This window comes from Trichosurus vulpecula, chromosome 2 (genome assembly GCF_011100635.1).
Source record: "Trichosurus vulpecula isolate mTriVul1 chromosome 2, mTriVul1.pri, whole genome shotgun sequence".
Taxonomy (NCBI): Eukaryota; Metazoa; Chordata; class Mammalia; order Diprotodontia; family Phalangeridae; genus Trichosurus; species Trichosurus vulpecula.
Window position 1 is genome coordinate 444,081,440 of NC_050574.1, and position 15,230 is coordinate 444,096,669.

Below are 15,230 nucleotides of genomic sequence, written 5' to 3' on the forward strand. Positions count from 1 at the left end.
CAACTAAGGCTGAGAAAATGTAATGGCAGTAATTGTTTTTGTGGTGGCACAATATGGTACCTGAAAATTCAAACCCAGCCTTCTTCCTAACCACTTTATTTCTGATCCTTCTGGTCTCCCAGGTTCATAACTTTGGAGTTATCTTTCTATCTTCATTTTCCCATACCTTCCATATCCAGTCTGCAGTCAAATCTTGTGTCTCTTTGTTCCACAATATCGTTCACATCTGTCCCCTTCTCTTCACTCCCATGACCATGGCCCCCCCTCTAGCCCTTCATCACCTACTACTTTCAGTCCTTCACCTTGCCAGTCTTGTCTCCGTATGCCTGCCAAACCACAAAACAATCCTTCACATAGAGATTCCTAATGATCCAGTATTTCTCTATTGCCTTTAGGAAAAAATGTACGATAGTCTGTTTGGCATTTGAGCCTCTCACAAGTGGACTCCAGAGTATATTGCTAGATTTATTTCATGTTACTCTTCCTCATTCGTGGTGTGTTCCACAAAAACTAGCTTGCTTGCAATTTCCCATATATAACATTCCCTATTCTACCTGTCCCTTCTCATACTGTGCCCCTCCTCCTCGACTCTCCCCCTTCTTCATCTCCAAGTCTTTGAATCCCTTGCTTGCATCAGGGCTTAACTCAGATGTTGTCTCCTACATAAGATATTTCTTGACATTAGTTAGTCAATAAACATTTATTAAGTACCTACAGTATGCCAGGCACTGCCCTAACCACTAGGAATACAACAATAAAAAAAAAACCAACACAACAAAAACAACAAAAAATGAACCAACTGCTCTTGAGGGGTTCATGATCTGAAAGGAGAAACAACTATGTACAAACAAGATATATATGGGATAAATTGGAAATGATCATTGTGGAAAGGCACTCTATACAATTAAGAGGGATCAAGAAAGGTTTCCTGTAGGATGTGAAGTTTTAGCTGGGACTTGAGGGAAGCCAGCAAAGTAAAGAGTCAGAGAAGAATGGGAAGAACATTGAAGGCATGAGGGAGAGCCTGAGAAAAAGCCTAGAGTAGGGGCAGTATCTTATTTGAGGAACAGCAAGGGTAACAGCATCACAGGATTGATAGCCCAAGTTGTTTATTCTCTCCCCCTTGAAATCATGCTGTTAATACTTTATATTTAAGTATATCTTAATATATTATGTCTTTGAAGTGGAATTCAAGTTTCTTGAGGGCAGAGATGGTCTCCGTTTCATTTACAGGGTCTTTACCTGTAATTTCAAATTTATAGGAAACTCCCTGGTGAGGAAATTCTCTCCACCAATGCACAAGTATCTTCTCTGCAACTTAGAGTCTTGGAGTTGCCTATATCACTGAGAAGTTTAATGACTTATACAAAATCACATAGCAAGTATGGGTGAGGCAGAATTTGAACTTGGTCTTCCTGATTTTAAGGCTGATTCACTCTCCCTTAACTGGCCCTATCTTACTGAATTGGCCTATGGAGATGAGAAAAGTGACAAGGAGGAGCATTGCTTTACTTTTAAAAATGTTTTTTCATGAACAGAAATCCTATCACAGTCATGATCATCAGCAACAATAAATATCTACTGGCCCTATATATCGCCAATATGATATTCAAAGCACCAATGGGGACTATGTATATGCTGGTATAGTCCTGAATCGCAAAATATAACAGACTCTCCACGTGGAAGACAGAACCAAAACATTTATTCAAACACCAGAAAGCCAATCTATCAGAGCAACAAAGAAATCTATACACATTAACAATGCAGGGGGCACCACCATCCCAAAGCTTCCCCCCTGTTCGGGCCTTCCCACAAACAAAAACTCACAGCTAGCTGCCTGCTTCCTCTCTCTCTCTCAGCTCCAAGTGCTCTGACTAACTTCTTCTGTTCTGTTTCACTCCTTCAGCACACTCCTCCCATCATAGGCTTTGTGTGACTTAGGCTTCCATGTCACATGAGACTAAGAAACAACAGTGTCGCTGGCAGCCATTGTGGGGGTGAAAGACCAACAACACCAGCACACAGGAGGGCTGCTAGCACAGGTTCTTTGATCTGCTTTTCTAAGGAAAGCAATTTTAAGGGGTTTACAATCTCACTTTAATCAAACGTACATATATCATTCACTTAGTTCAGAGGAAAATCCAGCACCCCGAACTTCGGAGCAAATACAAACAGAAATTACAAACAGAGACAACATAAACAGAGCAAACACACACAGTTATCAACAGACAGGACTCTACCTGTCTGACCAAAAATTACATAATTACCAGAGAGAGAGGCACCAACATATGGGTTTTCAAAGCCAGGGTGCTCCAGTGGCTACCCAGAGTCTCATCTGGTCAAATCACACGACACTCTTCCAGTGAGTGACAGTCCCAAGCAAAACACTAACCTCTGAGTTTATATACCCTGTTCAGGGTCAAAGGACATCACCACCATGCAACTCAAACCTATGTGAACTAGGCTTTCCCTTCACATAAACAGGTTATCAAAGACTCCCAATTTAAACAAAGAAACAAAGCTAGACCCATCAAAGGTACTTGATTATCTAAGTGCTTCAAAAGAGAAAACAGTAAAAAGAAAAGTCCCACCTTAATTACCACAACAGCCTATCAATGGATGGAAAGATCTTCAAATTAAGAAAACATATATTAACAATACAGCCTAGAACTTGGAACAAAAGTTAATCTTGAATGTCTTCTTTGCTGCTGAGAAATTTACTGAAATATAGAGGCATTTGTTCAAATTTTCTTACAACTATGTCATCCTAATCATCCACCAAATACTCTTGCAAATTATTATTAACTAGATACATAAGTAATGTTTATTATACTTAATTTCCAAGATTGTATTCAGATGAAAGTCATGATTCCATAGAATTGTAGTGTGTGTGTGTGTGTGTGTGTGTATTTTGTGGTACATTAAGACTCCTTTGATTATCAGTATTTGAAATGCACTTATGCCTATTTTTAGCAATTGGCATATTGTTTTTATTTTTCTAAAAAATAATATATTTAATGGAACCATTTTTGTTCTTAAAATTTGTATTGTTTCAATAAATTCTGAGAAAAAATGTTATTTTATATTCTATATGACTCCATGTATGTAGGGCATCTTATGGAAGGAATTATAGAGGTTTTATCTTTGCTTTCCTGAAATACTGTTGAGTATATCTATAATTAATTTGATTATGAATATTTAGTCATGAATGAAGATATCAATTATAGTATTGTGCTAGGCAATATATGTGAGCCACTTTTAAAATTTCCACATGGTTTTCAGAAAATCATTATGATTAGAAAAGGGATTGCTTTATTTCCATGTGGCTCCTACAGTCAGTGACTTTTCCCAACCTGATACAATGGCATTGAAGTACCAAGGATTCATTGAGAACTCCTAATAATACGTGTGTTAATTGTGTTGTACGATATCACAAAAGTCCCCAAAGTTTGCTTAAGCAAGGAATTAATCAAGGATCTAGAATTCCCTTGGAATAAGATGTGTTAGGCAATTGTCTGAGGCACTGTGTGATTAAATGATTCGTTTTTAGCCACAGAGTTAGTATCAGAGGCAAGACTTGAACCTATATCTACCAGACTCTAAGGCCTACACACTGCCCACTATGGAAACTAACCCTCAATCTAAAGAGTCTGGGAGCAAGAGAAATAATATTTAACTGTCCTAAGAGAAAATGGCTTCTTTTAATTTAAACTCATAAAATGTGTTGTTATTTGTCCTTTTTATTTTCAGAGAGAGCCAAGGACATCACAAGTGATATCGTGACTTGTTCGTAAATTGCATTTAAGTGAGGCAGAATTGCACAAAGCCATCTCTGTCTTCCGGAGTCCTCAAAGTCTAGTGGCAAGACAAACATCAGGAAGAATGGAGATAGCTCAGGACAGCCCAGGAGATAGCTTGGTGGATGATCTTAGCATCTTCGATGTCTGACCAAGTTCTAAGGACTCCACAGCACCTGCTTCAACTGCCTTCATGGCCATTGAAACAAATTATTCTCATCCACCCATTCCATTGGAAGAAGTCTTCCCATGTTTGGGGGAGACATCCCCCTAACTCACTAATAGGTTTTGGGCCTGTTGGTTACCCTCAACCTGATTTAGCCCATCTTGCCAAGACAGTTTACTGGGATGTGACCACTGGACATGCTGCAGCTTCTTGGAGCCACAGGTGAGAGCCACTCAAAGTGCCAGGTGGACCCAAAAGGTGAATGAGCAGCCCTGAAAAATGCTTGGCAAGCCCTCATACCACAGGTGTTAGTCCTCCTTGAACACCCCATACACCTCATGATGAAATGTATAGTCAAACAATAGAAATCTATGGGGGAAAACAAGAAATTAAAAATTAAGCAGGGAAATATCTAGTTTTCATAGATTTTTAATACAAAGTAACAAATCTGAGGAGAAAATTTAAAAATTGTATTATTAGGGAAGAGATGAGAGTAAATTAAGTCCACACTAAAGCAATTATAATGAAGGCTCCCAAAAGAATTTCAATATAAGGAAAAGATTTGATCACTTTCTCCTGTCCGTTTCAATTCCTTCATTTGGCAGCAAATGCCTCTCTAAATGAGTCATTTTATGGTAATCTCACCACTGGACTAGGGATGGGAAATGAAAATCCATGCACAAACTTCTATATCCAAAGGAGATTTGTGAAAGGATATTCCTTACAGCTGGCCAGAAATGGCAGTGGAATACAGCAGATTTTCAAATCTGTTTTCCAGACCGGTTTGATGTTATGACACTACCTCAGGTGATATGCTGACTCCAAAGATGGCTACCCAGCATTCTTTTTTTACATAGGAAGATTTCCATCTTTGAAATGTGTTAGAAACTCCCCCTCCTCTGTGGTGATGGGGGTCGGGGAAGTTTGGGCAGAGAAAGAGTTCCAGGATGGCGATTAATGGAGCAAGTGTTATGTGGTGCCTTTGTACATAGATCTGTGCTTTGGCATCCCTGAGCTTTGTAAGCCGCCAGGGGGATGAAAGCAGAAAAGGGTAACATTCCCTATTTTTTTTTTTCAAAATAAAAAACAAGTATGCTTCAATCTGTATTCAGACTAACATTCCCAAATTCACGAGGCTTACTGGTGGGTTTTATTTATAGTGTTAAATGTCATGGTGCCATGTGTACCTAAATGGATACATTATCTGTAACATTATTGTTGGGCAAAGAGTGGGGAAACATGCCCATCTGGTTAGAGGGCAGCGAAGTGTGGGACATTTAAAACTTATATAATAATAATAATAGCTAGGATCTATATAGTTCTTGAAGATTTGCAAAACACTTTAAAAGTATTGTCTCATTTTATCCTTATAACCACCCTGGGAGGTAGACACTAAATTATTGACCCCTTTTAGAGATGAGAACTCTGAGACAGACAGAGCTTAAGTGATTTGCCTAAGGTCACACAGTTAAGACACACAAGTGCCTGAGTCTATATTTAAACTTGGGTCTTTTTGACTATGCCACCTAGGTGCCCAAAGACAGAGAATCCACCTAGACACAGGGAACAATGTAATACCTGGGCTTAATCATCCCATTGGTTCTACCCAGGCTGCAAAGATTCAAGATTCAAATTTTTTTTTTTTTTTTTAGGAAAGTAGGCTTGTATTCACAAGGTCTTGTCTTCTGAATTTATCAGACATGATTATCAGTATCTACTTTCTTCTCTGAAGCTCCATCCTCTCCAAAAGGCACACAAGTAGGTAGAAGTCTCTTGCCTCCTGAGCTTCTGTCATTTAAGTGAGATTTCATGGTCCTTTCAGCTTCCTTTTTGTTCTCCACACAACCATTCATTGTCGGATTTCTTTCAGGACTGTTAATTTAAATTATAATTGGTTCCCTGAAAGGAGAAACAAGAGAAAAAAAAAAAAAACTTTGCAACTTTTCCTCCCTAGCCCAAAGTTTTCAACATTCTTGACCATCAATTTTATAGGTGCCATTTTAATAATATCCATTAGTAAGTCATTGAATTCCCCCAGCCTGGGAGAGCTGGCCCAGGACAGAAACTGAGCTTGGCACGAACCAAAGGAGGGACAGATCCCATCAGCGCCCAGCACCCATGGAACCCTGAGTTCAGCTGGAGGGTAGAGAGAGGGGAGTTGGGGAGGGACTTCTCCAGAGCCACCCTGCTTCTATCCACCCCACCAAGTTCTCTCTCACCCCATCTCTAGGCTGGTCTGGCTGCACCGCAGAGGTGAGGCAGGAGTGGGCACTCTCCTGACCTCTGTCCAGGTTCCCTAATTCAGAGCTGCAGGGGGTGGGGCCTGGGCAGTGGCTGAGGCCAGGCAGCTGTGGTCTTCACTGCTGAGAAGGAGCCATGCCCTTCTCTCCCAGCTGCTACATCCTCTCCTCCAAGACCTTGTCTGGGAGCAGCACCTCCACAGTGAAGCTGACCTTCTTGGCATGGATGAAACTATAGGTATTGTCAAACCTCAGGATATCTGCAACGGACAGAGATGGAGAGGAAGATTCTCAGATGTGGGCACGGGTCAGTTCAGAGGCCCTTAGGAAGCAGGGGCCACTTTGTTGCTGTCTGGCACATAGTAGGTGTTTAATACACGATTGCTGATTGATCTAGGGACTTGGAGGGGACCAGGTGGCTGCAGGGACAGCAGGCCTTAGAATGAGATCATAACCTGGCAATATAAACAATTTTTAAAGCAAAAATAATAATAATAATAAGGCATTGAATACCATATAGACAGATCAGCATTTATACATGGCAGCTAGGTGGCACAGTGGATAGAGTTCCAGGTCTGAAGTTGGGAAGACTTGAATTCAAATCCAGCTTCAGACACTTGCTAGCTATGTGACCCTGACCCTGTCGCCTTAGTTTCCTCATCTGTAATGTAAGCTGGAGAAGGAAGTGGCAAACCACTCTGGTATCTTTGCCAAGAAAACTCCAAGTGGGGTCATGTGTGAGAAATAATTTATTTGGACCCCTACTAAATTCTAATCAGTTTTAATCATGTAGGGATAATTAGATAGGTTCTTAAACTTTAATGTAATGTTCATAACTTGTTTACCAAATTATAAGGATCATTTGCGCAACCCCAACAATGCTGATAAAGATATCTCCATCGTGTTTTGCTCAGATTCCATGTCCAAACTCAGCATGGTGAGGCGGGGGAAGTCTTCATGCTTTGGGAAGTCTCCTGACTTATTTTTGTTCCCTACATGAGCAGATGCCCATCTTATGAATGCTTTGTCAATGGAGAGACCTTATGCTTCGCACAACCCAAGACCCCCCTGTAAAAATGTTATTTTGGCCCTCAAAAGCAAGATCTATCAACTAATGAGATTCTGCACTTTACCATGCCTCTTTTGTATATTTGGGGATCAAACCCTACAAAAATAAGGTCCTGGAAGAAGGCGGGATCCCAGATCATGAGGAATATCTGAGACTCACTTCATTGAAGAGGACCATGGACCCTTTAATAAAGTACCATTGACTCAGAGTTCTGCCTCAGTCTCTTTTATTGTAACTTGGACAATTTTAATCACCACACATGAAGAACTTGACACAACTGAAACAAATGAACAACACAGCATTTATACAGACATATCAATACACCCTGGGAACATAAGTACACACTGTATTGAATTCATAAGTAATTGCAATTCAAAGGGACTTGGTCTCCAGCAGACCCGTAAGGAGGTTTACTTCTTCCACTAAAAACGTTCCCAATTTCTCTGCCTGCCAGCTGGAAGCTGTTGTCTGCCTTGAAGAGTCCCCAGGTAGTTCCTACTTCAATTTGGCAAGGTGCTTGGGGGTCTACATTCATATCAGGTCCAATTTTTTTTTTCTACTTAGTAAGTACTCTTTTTGCACTGCTTTCTGGATCAGTTTGATATCCTTCCTGTCTTCCACCCTCCATCACCCCCATTCTCACCAATTTTTGAGGGTGATTGTAACTCAGTAGGCTTCCAGCCCCTTGTCCCAGGTTTGATTCATACTTTTAAATTGTCTTTCTAGATCAGCTCAACCTTGTCATACCTCCCTATGTGGTTTTCATGGTAGGTAGCAGGGGACAGTTGTACCCCCTTGTGTTTTTCTATGATTTTTCTCACAGCCTCTGTATTTTCTGACTTAACATCCAGAAATGGGATTGTGACCAGATGGGTAAGTCATGAATTTTACTTATGGATGTATCACTTCTGGTCACATCATTCACCCCTCAAGTTAAAATCTAGCCATAGGAGGGAGGGAGGAGGAGGGAATCTCAGCTTACTAGCTATTTCCCTAAACCCCAATTTCTTAATAAAATATTTGTATTATCTATCCCACTGGGATGTTTTGGGAAAAGTTCTTTTAAGCATATAAATATGGAATGATAATTATGATTATGTCAATTTTACTCTTGAATGTACATATATTTCTCAGAAAATATTGATTTATAAAACCAGTTCTCTTCTCCTTCTCCTTCTTTCTTTTCCTCCTCCTTCTTCTTCTTCCTCCTCCTCCTCCTCCTTTTTCTTCCTCCTCCTCCTCCTTCTTCTTCTCCTTCTTCCTCTTCTTCTCCATCTTCTTCTTCTCCTCCTCCTCCTCCTCTTTCTCATTTTCATTCTCTTTCTTTTTGACTTTTAATAAAAGAAAAATATCAGATAATTGGAAATGACTACATGAATGTATGCATCTTTTGTAACAATAGTTATATATGTAACAGATACATAGATTGACCACCAATACACTTGCACTTCACACCACTCTCACTTACCATCTTGGCTGGCTCACCCTCTCAAAATTGCTCTCTCACTGGGAGGCTTGGGTTTCCAGAAAAGGACCACAATCATATGGATACATTCAACCTATCTAACAATTCTAGAGTTAACCATGTTGTAGGGACATATACCCAAGCTTCTACCACTATACTTCAATTTACACAAACCCAGCCATTCATAATGATAACACATTATATCTTAAGCATAACTCCTTATTTAACACTAAGGCAAAAGAAATAATGCCACAGTTACTCATATGTTAAAGTAAATTAAGGAATAACAAAAAATAAGCAAATCTTAGTCTGTGCATATATCTGTGACCTGCTTTCCCACAAATGTACTCAGTATCTGAGGTTAGGAGTGAGTCCAGACTTTTAGAAAATAGGTAAAGAAGACACACGATTTAGGAATACCCCTGTGCTCAGGTTCTGTCTCATGAACTGCCTATAAAAATTCCTTGATAGGTGTAGCTCTGTATTAAACAGATCAGATGCTTAAACTCTAAACTGAGTTGATCCACGCTGTAACTGCCTCAGTGGGCCTGATGTCCCTGCCAAAATGCTTGGTCCACTGGGAAGCTTCTCTGATTTTCTGCTTGTAACTTATTCTTCTGCCTATCAAAACTTAGTCCTTTAAACAACAAGAGAGAACACGGGAACATAGTTATGGTATCTCAGGCTGAAATCTGTACTTTTGCCTGTCTCTTATCTTTTTGGGTTCAGATTCTGGATCTTCTCTGGTAAAAATGTAATTTAAAATACTGGAAGTACCAAGCTAAGTCCATTGATAGAGAGCATTTTTCTTTGTCCATAAGGCCAAGAAAATAGAGATATGATGAAAATCTTTATTTCAAAGTAAAATCATAATGAATTTTTTGTATCAACTGACATACCTGAACCTTCTAGTGTTAAGTTTAGTGTTCTCTTCCTTTGTCTGATCAAATAAATTATGTTTGTCCTATAATCACTAAAGAGTTTTGGTATCCATTTTCCCCATCTGTTAACTTAAAAGTTGTCCAATTATTTATATACAAATTACTAAACTATACTGTTTCCTCATTGGCTACTGTTTTTTTATAGGTTATCCCATTCAAAATGTGACAGTATAAAATACTTGGGAAGCAACCAGTCAGGAAACACATAGGAACCACGTGAACATAATTACAAAAAAAAAAAATAGATCTAAATAGTTGGAGAAATATTAATTGCTCACGGGTGAAATAAGCAAATATTATGAAAATAATAATACAACTTAAATTAATTGACTTATTCAGCACCATTCAAATCATACTACCCAAGAATTACTTTATGGGGCAAAAAAAATTCATCTGGAGGAACAAAAGGTCAAAAATATCAAAGGACTGAACCAATGAAAAAATGTGACGGAAAGTGGCCTAGCAGTACCAAATCTTAAACTCTATTACAAATCAGTAATCATCAAAATAATGTCATTTTTAGATAAGAAATAGGGTGGCTGAGCAATGGAATGATCAGGTAGACAAAGCAAATGAGGAATAGTGTTAGATAAATCCCCAAATCCTAGTTACTGGGGCAAGAGCTTGTTATTTAACCAAAACTTCCGGGAAAACTAGAGAAAGTAGTCTGCAGGAACTAAGCATAGACCAACATCTCACATCATCCACCAGTATATGCTTAAAATGGAGATGTGATTTAGACATAAAGGTTGGTATCAGAAGCAAATTAGAGGAGAATGAAAAAAAATACCTGTCGGAGCTTTGGATAAAAGAAAAGTTAATGACCAAACAAGAGATAGATATGTTAAAAGGAGGCAAAATGAACAATTTTGACTAAAAAAAGTTTTTGTACAAACAAAACCATTTAACCCAAACTAGTAGAAAAGCAGGAAATTATAGCAAGTTTCTCTGATAAAGGTCTCATTTTTCAAATATAATAGAGAACTGAGCCAAATTCATAAGAAATAGGAGTCGTTACCTAGTTTGTGAAATGGTTAAAGGACAGGAACAGGCAGTTTTCAGAGAAAGAAATTAAAGCTATCAATTGTAATGTGAAAAAAATTCTAAATCACTAACAATTAGAGAAATGTAAATTAAAACCACCCTGAGCTATCACTATGCCCATCAAATTGGCTAACATAATAGAAAAGGAAGATGACAAATGGTGGAATGGATGTGGGAAAAATAGGTATACTAATACATTGTTGGTGGAGCTGTGAACTAGCCCAACCATTCTAGAGAATAGTTTGGAAATATGCCCAAAGAGCTGTAAAACTGTATACCCTTTGACCCAGATATACTGCTATTAAATCTATACCTAGAGGAGTTCAAAGGAAAAGGAGAAGAACCCATACGTACAGAAATATTTATCTCTTTTTGTGGTGACAAAGAACTGGAAACCGAAGGGATATTCACAAATTGGGAAATGGCTAAACAAATTATGATATGTGAATATGATGTAATATATCTTGCTGTAAGAAATGATGAAAGAGTTGGTTTCAGAAAAAACCTGGAAAGACTTATATGAACAGATATAAAGAGAAGTGAGCAGAACCAGGAGAACAATGCTCACTGTTAACAGCAATACTGTGAAGATAATCAACTGTGAAAGACTTTAGTAACTATGATTCACACAATCATCTGCCACAACTTCAAAGGACTCATGATAAAAAATTTGCTCCACCTACAGATAGAGAACTCATAGACACAGATTATAGATTATAGAATTGTCAAGAGCAGGAGAGTTCTAGCCTTTTCAGTCTCCAAGTTTTAGGTCACTGAGTCGTTGGACTTTGGGAACTGCTGACTTTTGGCTTTAAAAAAGATGAAAGATACCAACCCCACTTCAGGTTGCTGAAGGAAAAGACTATAGGAAGAAGCCAACATAAGAGGAACTGCCAGCCTCCATCATGTCCCTTTCTCTATTTTCTATACTAGAGACTTCTGGGAACTTACCCTCGTGTGACAACTAGGTCTCTCCTTTTTCTCCGTCGAGCTGAGTTCCCACCAACAGGAGAGCTCCTTCGCTCTGTATTGTCTGGTTCATATTTTCTCTTCTGCTACTTCTCTTTGCTACCAATTGGGATAAATGGGTTCTTGGCTAAAAGTGATTAGAAACCAGACAAAAAAATCACATCGCTCAGACTTACAATATTTATATTTAAGGGAAGGAAAATAGACATCTCTAGCCTCTTCTTCCCCTACCCTTTTCCAAAGGAGACATTGATTCCTGCCAGGAGGACAAAAAAAGATATCAGGACCAGGAATTTGCACCTCTGCTCTTTTCAGAGAGACGGGGTATCAGGCTAGAATTGCATCTCTCTGCTCACTTAAACATTGTTGGTCCATGGGGTGTGATTTTTAGGTTTAAGCTAACTTCTGATCACAGTTTCACTAACTGGAGGAAAAGAAGGACCCCAGGCTTTCTATCCAAGGCTTTACTCCCTTCTCACTAAATACCACTTCCACACTGAACACACATTCACTTAGCCAAGAAGTTCCTTGGGTTCTTTGCCTCTTGAAGCTGGAAGCCAGAAGTGCCAGAAGTCCACAGAGACTTACATGAAGAAAATTTGAAGAAGCCAGAAGAGACTGGAGCTCTCCTGTTCTTGCCAATTCTGGCCCAGCCCTCAGGCAGGGTTTGTATTTTGATAGCATGGCATTCTAGACCTCAGGGCCACCTGTATTCTCTGTAGAAGTCTAAGGAGCACTAGGGCAAAAGGATAACAATGAATATTGCTATCTTTACACTGAATATCAAGGATCTTTTGACTCTAGTGTCTGCTTTTGGAAGCCAGTTTTCCATTCCCTTTCAGATTTCCTCAGGAGAACTAGCTGCTGTCCATATTCACAAGCCCCTCCTTCCAGCAGACCTTTATGTAGAGCTAAGGCTTTATCTAGGGCCTTTTACATCTCTAGCCTGATAAATTACACCCAACTAACTTCAGAAGATAAAGCCCCTGGCTCTTCAGGCTTTAAAAGCAGGGGCAAAGTGGCTATTTGTGGGTAGCAGCTATGAGAAACACACCCATTTTGCTGTCATTTAAAGTACTTTCAATTTTATCTAAGTTGCCAGTCCCTGGAGTCTTTAACTTGGTCCCTAACTTAACTTGCTTGAAAGAACTTATTTTCTCTCTTCCAACTGGGAAAATCAGTCTTCCCTCACATTTTGGTGGTTTTCAAGAAACACAATTCTAATCATGACCTTCCCAACATACTAGTGATATCGCCCATAAAAAAGTTAATGGCCTTCAGATTCCTTGTTTATAAAATAAGGGGTCCGGGTTAGATTGCCTTCATGGTAACTTCTAGTTAAATTTCAGTAAAATTCTGGGATTTAATCATCTTTTTTTTTCTGGCTCTTCTGGGGACATATTCAACCAATCAATTAATTTTATTACCTAAAAATAATGTCATATTAGGACATAAGCAACTGTGAGCCAGGACTAGTCAAACAGAAGCCAAAATTGCAAGGAAACTGAACAGATGTGGTCCATTCAGGGGGTCAATGGTCCAGTACAGCCAGAGGTCAAAAAATAAGCTGAAGGTCTAGGAACCAGAAAGCTAAAACAGGAGGTAGTATTGGTGATTCGGGGTGGCATCAGTTATTTGTCATAGTCAGAAAAAAAAGCCAAAAAATCTATCTTGGAGCTTCAAGACAGGTAAGATACAGAATCTAAGAAGTCCAGAAAGATAAGCCGCGGAATTATCAACCAATGAGCTAGACATGCCAACAATCAGTTGGAGAGCAGGTTTGGAGTTTCTGCCAGTTACAGAAGAGTAAAAAGAAAGCAAATGCACTGGACAGATAGCTCTAGTTCCCAATTCCTCTGACTTATTAGACTAGCCATTCTGGTGGGTGTGAGTGGGAAAGTAGATGGGGATGCTTGCTAGCTCAAAATGGGGTCAGCTGAAGGAGGGACTTGAGTCATGCCTATATACAGGCTTGGGGTCTAGTTGTTTTATTTGGGAGAAGCAGTTGTTTTAGTATGTTTGGTCATTCCTTTTGCTTCTAAGATCATGAGTAAGGACTGTATTTAATTCAACCATGTCTGTGTGGTGGGTTGCATTATGCTCTTGTGAATAGAATCTATTGAAAATCAGCAAGAAGGAAGAAAGAGTTTTTCCTGATGAGTAGGAGATGAACCAAACAGTAATTAGATAAATCCACAAAGACAGAATGCTAAGACATAATGAATATTGCTATCCAGAAGCAAAAGGACCACAGACAGCATGGCGCTTCCCTTGAGTGTTCTCTGTTACTGGAAGTAGAGATGGAGTTGCCATCGCCTGGTTCTAAATCAGTGAAATGGGTTGGGTAACTGGCCAGTGGCACTCCCTATTAATTAAAATAAGCATGAAAAAAAGGGGAAACACAAAGGACCTTTTCTAGCTACATAGATGGGAAAATCTTTTGCATATATTTTTAAGTTTTGTCAGCCTTGAATTACTATGTCTGGGTCTTTTAAAGCGATATCCCGGAAAGCTCCTCAGTCTGCGTATTAGGAAACCTATGTTGTAGACTCACTTATGGCAATAGTCATCGCTATGCGACAGTTTCTGTTTTATTTTACTTGGATTAAGACTGGCTAAGAATGGCTAATTGTAACTCGAAGACAATAAAACAAATTACATCACTCTTCTGGGCCTCAGTTTCTTCATCTGTCACATGAGGGGGCAGGACAAAATTAGGTGCTTGTTAAAATCTCTTCTAACTCAACTCTTTTACGATTAGAATCCATGGAATCTTCGTTAGAATCTTCATTAGAATATAAGCTCACTGAGGACAAGCATTTCCTTTTTGCCTTTGCTGCTCCAAGGCCCAGGTCTCTGTTAGAGATTTAGCAAGTGTTCCTTGAACCGAATTACTCCTCAGATCTTAATAATGCCTCACATTCGCCTGGAACTTTAAGGCTGGCATCGTGTTCCCCCCAATAACCCCATGAAGTCAACAATGGAAGTCTTATGATTAGAGGATTACAGACGAGGAAACTGAAGTCCTCGTTATCCCATGATCCCTCACCTGAAGGGGGAAGGAGGGAAATGGGCTTCAAAGCCAGGGCTCTTTCCCTGAAGCCCAGCACTCTGTCTTTGATCTTGACATCTCTTATTTTAGTCTCAGAAGGGACAACAGTGCATTGAATAGAAAAAAAAAGAAGCTACAAGGTCAGAGAAAACAGAATTCACTTTCTGCCTCTAACACATACAATCCGTATGACCCTGGAAGAGTAATTTACCCTCTTAATGCAATACACAATTCTTTAAGACTATAAGTTATAGAATAGTTGCTGATAGAGGTGTTAGAGGAAGCTTTTTCAAGGCGAGTTCTTTACACCGGTGGTGTCAAACTCAAATGGAAGCAGAAAGTACATAAAGATCCTTCGACCACATATTAACTTAGAAAACTGCATATTCATCCACATCCAGAGAAAGAAACATGGAGTCTGAATGCAGATCAGAGTATACTATTTGCTCTCTTTTTTTGTTTTTTCTTTCTTGTGGTTCCTCCCGTT